This window comes from Scylla paramamosain, chromosome 2 (assembly GCF_035594125.1).
Source record: "Scylla paramamosain isolate STU-SP2022 chromosome 2, ASM3559412v1, whole genome shotgun sequence".
Taxonomy (NCBI): domain Eukaryota; kingdom Metazoa; phylum Arthropoda; class Malacostraca; order Decapoda; family Portunidae; genus Scylla; species Scylla paramamosain.
Genome location: NC_087152.1, coordinates 7537501 through 7546547, shown reverse-complemented (window position 1 = coordinate 7546547; position 9047 = coordinate 7537501). Strand labels below are relative to the sequence as shown.

General features: G+C 39.6%; 1 non-coding gene across 1 annotated transcript in view; it reads right to left on the bottom strand.

The window, feature by feature from the left end:
• Positions 1-8986: 8986 nt before the first annotated feature.
• The window catches only part of Trnai-gau (transfer RNA isoleucine (anticodon GAU)), a 74-nt gene continuing 13 nt past the window's right edge, over positions 8987-9047 (bottom strand). The window contains exon 1 of the tRNA in view: positions 8987-9047. This exon is cut by the window's right edge and continues 13 nt beyond it. This is a non-coding gene — a tRNA (tRNA-Ile).

The window sequence follows — 9047 nt, the reverse complement described above, 5'->3', positions numbered from 1 at the left end:
TTCACGACTCCATAAAAAAAAATAAATAAAAAAAAATAAAAGAGAGGGAGAAAGAAGTGAAGCCCCCTCGACCTTTGACCTTCCTGTTATCTGTGTGTGGGGTGGGAATAGCTCTCGCCTTTCAATACCAGCAAGCTCTGTGTCCCAGTGTGGCAGATACAGGTTGTCAGGGCAGTGGTTTATCTCAGTCAGTGACGCGCTACTGGCTCTCTTCTTCACCGTTTGACTTATCAGTAATCCCGTACGTCACTCACACAACTGTTCTTTTATTTTTCTTCGCAATTTCTTGACAGCTTTGCTCCTTTCGAATTTAGAACATAAAATAGAAGTTGAAAATTATTGTTAATTCATAAGAGCTACATTTTCCCTTTTTCTTCACTTTCTAAATAGGTAGATGTGTGACCTGGTAGCAGTTCATACAATCTTTTTTTGGGGTAAGGAAAATAATACTGTAAGCATACTGCCTTCGTGACAAATTGATCCCAACACGAATACGTAGCGAGGATATTCTCTTTTTACTCCCCGCGACTTCAAAGTGGGGCCTGTTTCACGCCCTCGATTCCCTGTGGTTAGCCCGGTTAGCTCTTTCACTGCAACTTGGCACATCTTTCCTAAATCACATACCTCTTTGAGATATTACTCTTTAATCTACGTGGACTTCTAAACATCATACTGGCTAGACATTGAAAACATTTCTTCCTTTAATCGTTTATTTATTTATTTTTTTCTCTCATTGTTGGAAGTACTTGTAAAAATTTTGCTGTTAATGCTGTGTTTTGTTGTATATCACATTGAGAGGATTAAATATTTTGGACTCATCGCCGAGCAAAGGGTCTTTACTCTGTTAACCGTTTATTGCATCAGTCCTAACCTAATCTAACCTGCTATAAAAATCACCCCTCCCATGCCATCATTTAAAAGTAATTTAGTGGTGAACAAATTTATGCAAATTATATAGATATAATTCAAAGGCGAAAAGACCATCCAGTCATTGCTACAAGTACTTACATTAGTGTGAAGGCTGAAATCGTTCTGTGTTGAGATGAAATTCATTAATCATTTCACTAACACCGCACTTCTTTCACTTTTCTCGGTGGCGATGCAGCGTCTCCTAAAAACAAATTAATAGAAACATTTAAGTCACACAGTAATTGCCAACACATATTTTTGCACATATTTCACTCTATTTAATAATGATCAAACGAGTATTTTTAGATACTTTTTTTTTTTTAACCGTGCTATAACATATCATGGTGTCCTACAGAAGAGTTCACATTCATTCTCAACCCAACTGTTTTCCTCAGTCAGACGCCAAAAGATAATTATCCTCATTCACATTCATATTTTCAATCGAATAGTGACAACATCTTTGCCCTACTTTCCTCACAACTCAGACAAACAGGAGAGAAGGATTAACAAGATGTGGCTAAGCTATGATTGTTTTAATTCTTACTACATTTCTTCCTGAAAATGTGGAGCACTCTTTCTCTCTTTTTCCTTCTTTCTCTCTTTTTCCTTCTCTCTCTCTCTCTCTCTCTCTCTCTCTCTCTCTCTCTCTCTCTCTCTCTCTCTCTCTCTCTCTCTCTTACATATCATTCAACATACACCATAATGTCATTTTCTCTCACATTTTAACGCATTTCATAAACAGGGTCCTTATAAACCAAGTCACTTCATAAAACGAGACGGAATATATGAGATTTTTGCCTGCAGTGAATTTTCTAAAAGAAGAGTTACTCTGTATCCGGGAATGCGCCCACCGAGGTTTCGTCCTGCTCACCACCTTGTCAGTGATATTTCTTTCGCAGTGTCACTTTGTTGGCGAAATTTAGTGGAGTGATATTTCGTCCTGGTCCCCGACGGAGAGAGAGAGAGATGAAGAGTGAAGGCAAGACATGAACGTACACAACTGCCAGGCTGTTCTCTGTTCCACACACACACACACACACACACACACACACACACACACACACACACACATGGGAGGCGTGTGTACGTAAACTCTAGCACCAAGCTGTCAAGTTCTTGTTTTGACACGGTTTTGCTAACTAAGAATAACCTATCCCCTCAGCTGGTAATCCCGGCTGAAGCGAGACTCGAGGGCAAGACCAGAGGTGCAGATAAACCAAAGGATTTCTACTGATCTTTCCTTCACCAATCTTGCCTGGCTGGCTGGAGTGAACAGTTACCGCAGCATTTTAATTATACATCAAGAGATTTTGTAACGCGAACATGAGGAGCGTTTGTGTCTTATTGCTCTCAATATCTGCAGGAATTTAGTTTATGTGAGAGGACTGGTTACTGTTGCTGTTAGGATGATGTGAGGGATGGCTGGACAAGTAAAACAAAAGGATCTGGAATATCTGTTAAATGCGGGACAATGGCAGAGCGTGAAGGAAAGAAAAGAAGAGAGAAATAGGTAAAACACGATGTCATTCTCTTCTTCCACCCTCATTCATCCTCTGGCACCCGACAATCCTCTTTCTCGTATTTCCTTCTACCCTTCCCTTCCTTCTTCTCAAAACACAAGTTTTCTCTCTTCGTTATTTCGCGCGGCAACATTCCCCCGCCAAGGTGTCATTCAGCAGCTCGCAAAAGGCTTTCAGCATGGAAGTTTTCCTCAAGGATCCTCATTGACTGGATGTTGAATGTCCGCGGTACGAATTTGAGAACATATAGAGTTGAATATGAAAGGAACGCGTTGGGGAAATGACGGGGGTGGGCAAAGGGTGTGAATGAACGGACGACAAATGAAAAGAGACAGAGAAGAGAGAGAGAGAGAGAGAGAGAGAGAGAGAGAGAGAGAGAGAGAGAGAGAGAGAGAGAGAGAGAGACGGAGAGATTCAAGCGGTATATCACTGACGGAAATATTGAGAGTTAAAATTCTTGTACCATCATGACATCACATCCGGAACACATGCCAAGGACTGCCACGCGCGCCCCACCCCACAGCCCACACACGTACACACACACACACACACACACACACACACACAAAAAAAAAAAAAAAAAACTCCCTCCTCGTGCTCCTTGGCTCATCAACACCGCCCCGGGTCTTCGTATGGGAAGGTCAATTTACGCTGTCGGAGCAATACAGTGTTAAGAATGCGTGAAGCTAAGAAGAAATATTAGATTGGCTTAAAAAATAATAGAAAAAACAAAAACATAAATATATATTTTTTTTCTTCACTAAGCTTGTATGGGAACAGAAGGGGGATGATGAGTGAAAAAAGAAGAGGATATGAACTTTGCGTCATACCTTTAATGGGTCCACGTGTGTGTGTGTGTGTGTATGTGTGTGTGTGTGTTTGTGTGTGTGTCTGTGTGTGTGGGTCGGTGCTGACACGAAGCCTGTCATCAAACTGTACTACTGGGCTATGAAAGTGTTGTTGGGGATAAGAAAGAACACATCTAATTCCGTATGCTAAGGAAAATTAGGTTACCTAATCTTGTCAGACTTTTTACAACTAAAACAGTACAATTTTTTCACAGGTTATGGCAGGAAAGATCTGTTATGATTGATGATCCGTTCAGTCTTGTTGTCAGGAGTATTAGGGCAATGAATACACATATTGCCAGGATTGTAAATAAATACACTCGAGATATGTCTTGAACATGTCTGTGTTGATTGTCAATGTACACAGGGCAATGCTGACATCGGGTACATCGAGGTGTAATGTGTACAGAAATATTAATCTTACGATGGCAGTGCATGACGTGTGTAAAGTAAGACATGTAGTAAATCATCTCCACAGAGTCTCGTTTACAAGGTTCAGGGTTTCGGGGCACTCACTGGCGATCGAGACGGGACGATGGAGTAGACGAGGGCGGGGCCGTCTCCCGGTGGAGGAACGTTTGTGTAAGTGTGGTTCAATCCAGACTGAAAGACATGTCGTGGAGAACCGCCCTGTGGCTCAACAAATAATAAATCATTATTCAGTCAACTCTATGGAAGGTAAGTTTAGTAGAAACATAAGTAATGAGGTTGTATGCAAGATTATTTATGATATTTTGCGGCTGTATGATTAATTTCGCAATTCGGAGTAACATTAATTAATTTATGGACTAACTAGCTAAGTTGTATCATATAGAGTTATCATTGTCAATTAAGGCATTATTATAGTGTATCTGAATATTACTGTAGTCAATAACTATCTGTCTATCTATCTCTCTCTCTCTCTCTCTCTATCTATCTATCTATCTATCTATCTATGTGCGTGTGTGTGTGTGTGTGTCAGCGTCTTACGGTACAGGTAAACATACTCGCTAAGACAAGAAAAGTCACCGCTGGGAAAACATAGTGTGTGTTTGTACGAACATAATGTCACTTCAGTTTCTTGCTAGGAGGCAAATAAACAACGAGTTTCCCCGTGTACCTGCAAATGGGACTTCAATCCTGCTCTCTCTCTCTCTCTCTCTCTCTCTCTCTCTCTCTCTCTCTCTCTCTCTCTCTCTCTCTCTCTCTCTGCCAGGTGCCTCCCTTTTCCCAGCAGTGTGCCACATGACGTAGCGTTGGGAGCCTCGGCACTGGCACTCAATAAATACCCAAGGATCTAAGTTTTTGTGAGGACTTCTTACCTGGCACTACCTGGCACGCTCCTCACTTCACACAGCCACACACCCGCGCCCTCCTGCTTCCCTCCGTTTATTATTTCCTTTTTTTACCTAATCTGCGCTCGGATCTCCACGCCTTGGCACCCTCGCTACCTACACCCTCCCTTCTATTCCTTCGTTGTCTCCTCCCTCGCCCTTCACCTCCCTGCACCATTCCACTTTCCTCCGTTATCTTCTTGGCATCATTCCCCCTTCACCTTGGCACACTTCTCTCGTCTCCCCTTCATCCTATTCACACTGAGGTCAACTTGGCTAATTAATAGAAAGTTGGCAAAGCTCACTCACACAGGATTACAATATGACGGTGCTGGATTTCAACGAGGAAACTAAACAATGAAGCTTAATTGTGGTGACGGCTTCACATAAAGTTTACCTTTCGTGTTTGCTGGAAAAAAAAATGTTCACATCATTAATGTTGACCCTAAAAGGACGTGACTTCAGTGACGAAAAATATCAGTTTATCTCTTAGAAGAAAAAGTTTTCATCCTTAACTATGTGACGACAAGGCGGCTGCGAGTTAACTCTCCTGAGACGCTAAGGGCGACAGGTGGAGATCCTAGTGACAGCCAGTGACCGTCTGTCTTATGCCCAAGCAATGCTCAGTAAACTTTAGGGGCTGGCAGGTACCAACTCCAGAGGAACTGAGGCAGATGGCCAAGCGAGGCGGAGCTGGAGAGAATCACTGAGCAACCAGCAGTGGAGCCATCAATATAAACCCCCAGTGAATATACATATCTATCTTAATTAAGCGACCATTAAGAACATGAAATAAAGCATAGCTAGTTCTTCCCTTTAAGAGTATCCAATCTTTTTCACCTAAAGGTTGATTTTCTTGAGACTGTGGCAAATGAGATAACACCCCAGACCATGACCCAGTGGCACGATGTTTCTTCCCACGCTTCCATTTACAAGATGCGCCACGTTACATATTGCAAATGACGAAACATACACCCGGGACCAGCACTGTCTCAGGAGAAATAGGTTCAGATTCACGCGTTCCTCTGAGATGACTTCACACTTGCGTCGCTTGATGACAGACCAGGACATGACAGGCGAGGGAATAAATCCACGGATATTGACGTGACACACTCACGAACAAATTATATATCAACCCTCTCCACTCCTACTTTATTTTTTCACTCTCCATTAATTTATCCCTCACTACCCTGCGGTTTAACAATCTTCCAAGGCAATAACAGCTCCAAGAAACTAAGCACTTACACAAAAAAAGTGCAATTTATGGTCACGAACGCTCCCTCCACCACCACCACCACCACCACCACGACCGCCCTCGCAGCCGCCGCTCACTTTAGCAGTGGTGGTGGTGGTGGTGTGTGATGAACGTGCACGGGCCACGCGACGGGTCACTAAAATACGGGCCAAGTGTTAATGCACGAGAATGAGGAAGAAAAAAATGATATATTTGTACATATTTCTCTCTCTCGCTCTCTCTCTCTCTCTCTCTCTCTCTCTCTCTCTCTCTCTCTCTCTCTCTCTCTCTCTCTCTCTCTCTCTCTCTCTCTCTCTCTCTCTCTCTCTCTCTCTTGCTCTCTCAGAGCAACTTACATAAAAATTACACGTAAAATTCAGACCATTTGGGACAAGTCTGGCGGGGCCTCGGATGACGCACCGCGAGACCCCAATGGCTGGTACACACCTGCCGGGGCTTACCTTGGCGGCGCGACCCCAGGCACCTAACTCACGACTTATGCACGACGGAGGCGCCAGGCACACCACATAACTTCAGAATAAAAAGCCACTAGAAAAACACAAAACACACACACAAATGAGGAAAAACACACAAAAGTAGGAAGGAAAAGATACCAATAAAAAACACATAAACTATCAAAAACACACAAAAACACAGAAAAGCAAGAATTGTAATTATATTTCTTCAAAGAATGCTATATATGAGTCAACAGAAAATAAAATAGGTTAGTATGATGACATTACTTTATTTTAGGTATCCGACATTAAATATTAAAAAAAAAATGTACGTAAAATGAGCAGGATAAGATTATTTTCTCTTATTATGCGATATCTTTTTTTAAAGTTAGTGAAGGCAGTAATACTAACAATAATAATAATAATAATAATAATAATAATAATAATAATAATAATAATAATAATAATAATAATAATAATAATAATAACAATGAAGCTGATGATGATGTTATTAATAATAATAATAATAATAATAATAATGATAATAATAACAATAATAATAATAATAATAATAATAATAATAATAATAATAATAATAATAATAATAATATCAGGAATAAGGAAAAGAAAACAACAACAACAACAACAACAACAACAACAACAACAACAACAACAACAACAACAACAACAACAACAACAATAGCAAAAACAACAACAACAACAACAACAACAACAACAACAACAATAGCAAAAACAACAACAACAACAACAACAACAACAACAATAACAACAACAAAGCAACAATCATAAATCCGTAAAGAGTAAGTGTTTTCAATTAAGCAGCACGCAACATAATAAGTCTTGCAAACACTTTCCACACGCACACGACTCAACACCAATAACACACCCAGCGTGACCAGAGAGCAGCGTGTGTGAGACAGGAAAAAATAAATAAATAAAATAGATAAAAAGTTACTCCGTACCCAGTGACTGAATAACGTGAAAAATAAATAAATAAGATAAATAAATGCAATATACAAAGGAGTGAAAATATGTGGGTGTCACAGTCCTAGGTTGCCATCACAGGAATGGTGCGTAGATAATGAGTTTCATTGTTGATGCAACTTTGGAAAAAAAAATAAGTGAAGTTATTGATTAATATAAAGTTTTATATTCATATTGTTAGTGTGTTCTTCTGGTTATTAAACTTTGTAATGTCCAAAAAATGTTAATCTGTAGAATGTTTTTTTTTTATACGTACTGACATTCGAAAAAAAAATAGTGCAGATTTTTAATCTAAGAAAAGATAATGCAATAAATAAATAAATAAATAAATAAATAAATAAATACCTATTTTAAAGAAAGAAAATAAATGTGTCAGCGTCCCTTCTGACATCACAGAAAGGTTGCCTAGATGAATAAAAATAAAATTTAAGGATTCACAAAAAAAGCACCTGATTAATTTCAATATTTTCTACTCTTTGTTTTTAAGTTTGTGATATTAAATGTTTTTTTTTCATCGGTATTTTTTCTATTTCTTTTCATGTCTCAGCTTTAGAAAAATTCAGAAATTTTCATTATAAAAATAATAAAAATATAGAAAATTCTTCAGTCAAAATAGAGAGAATATTCAGGTGTCAAAGTCCTCTTGATATCACAGGGACGGTGCGTACTTAAGGCACTTCATCAAAAACTGGCAAGTAAAAAGCGACACTTTATTCATTCATATGTACTTTTATGTCCATGTTATTCTTGTATTCATTTATTTTTGGAGAATTTTTCTAAAACGTAATTTTTTTGGTGAATTAAAGGAAAATAAAAGAAAATTTCTTCTCAAAAAAAAAAAAAACATTGATAACGTAATCAGATGATCGAAAAATACGACAAAACATTTTGAACACGGGGAAAAAATAATAGTACTCGTATATGAAGCTTCACAGTGCACTTTATGGGAGAAGAGTGACTGGTGATCGATAGAATATAATGACTTGCAACACACATACACACACACACACACACACACACACACACACACACACACAGCCAGTAATATTCTCTCCTAAACCTGAGTAATCTCTCTCTCTCTCTCTCTCTCTCTCTCTCTCTCTCTCTCTCTCTCTCTCTCTCTCTCTCTCTCTCTCTCTCTCTCTCTCTCTCTCTCTCTCTCTCTTCAGAACGATAGGCGAAACTTCTCACTTCAGGGTTTCGAGGTTGGACCAAATTATTCCCGCGAGGCACCTTCCTGATCCTGCTTACCTGAGCATTCATTTCAACCTTCTTCATTAAGTCCCCCTCTCCCCTGATCACCTCTCTCTCTCTCTCTCTCTCTCTCTCTCTCTCTCTCTCTCTCTCTCTCTCTCTCTCTCTCTCTCTCTCTCTCTCTCTCTCTACGTCATCCTCCTACCACATCAAAACGTTTATTACCACGAGCCATCCTCCACAGAACACAAGATTTCTCTCTCTCTCTCTCTCTCTCTCTCTCTCTCTCTCTTAAAACAATAATCAAACAAACTATAAATGCCACTACGAGGCCAGCCACTAGTAAAAGAATCACAATCAATCATACTTATACACTCTCAATTCTCTTTCAATTTCTCTTTATTTCATGACACTGGGAATACACAAGTATGTACTGGCAGCTCCTTCATATTCACTGTGTTTAAAATTTATATAAAGAAATGGGTAATATATTGATTGATCTCATTTATGGCCGGCATGGGGGTCGAACCCACGACCTCCGCGTTATCAGCACGGCGCTCTAACCAACT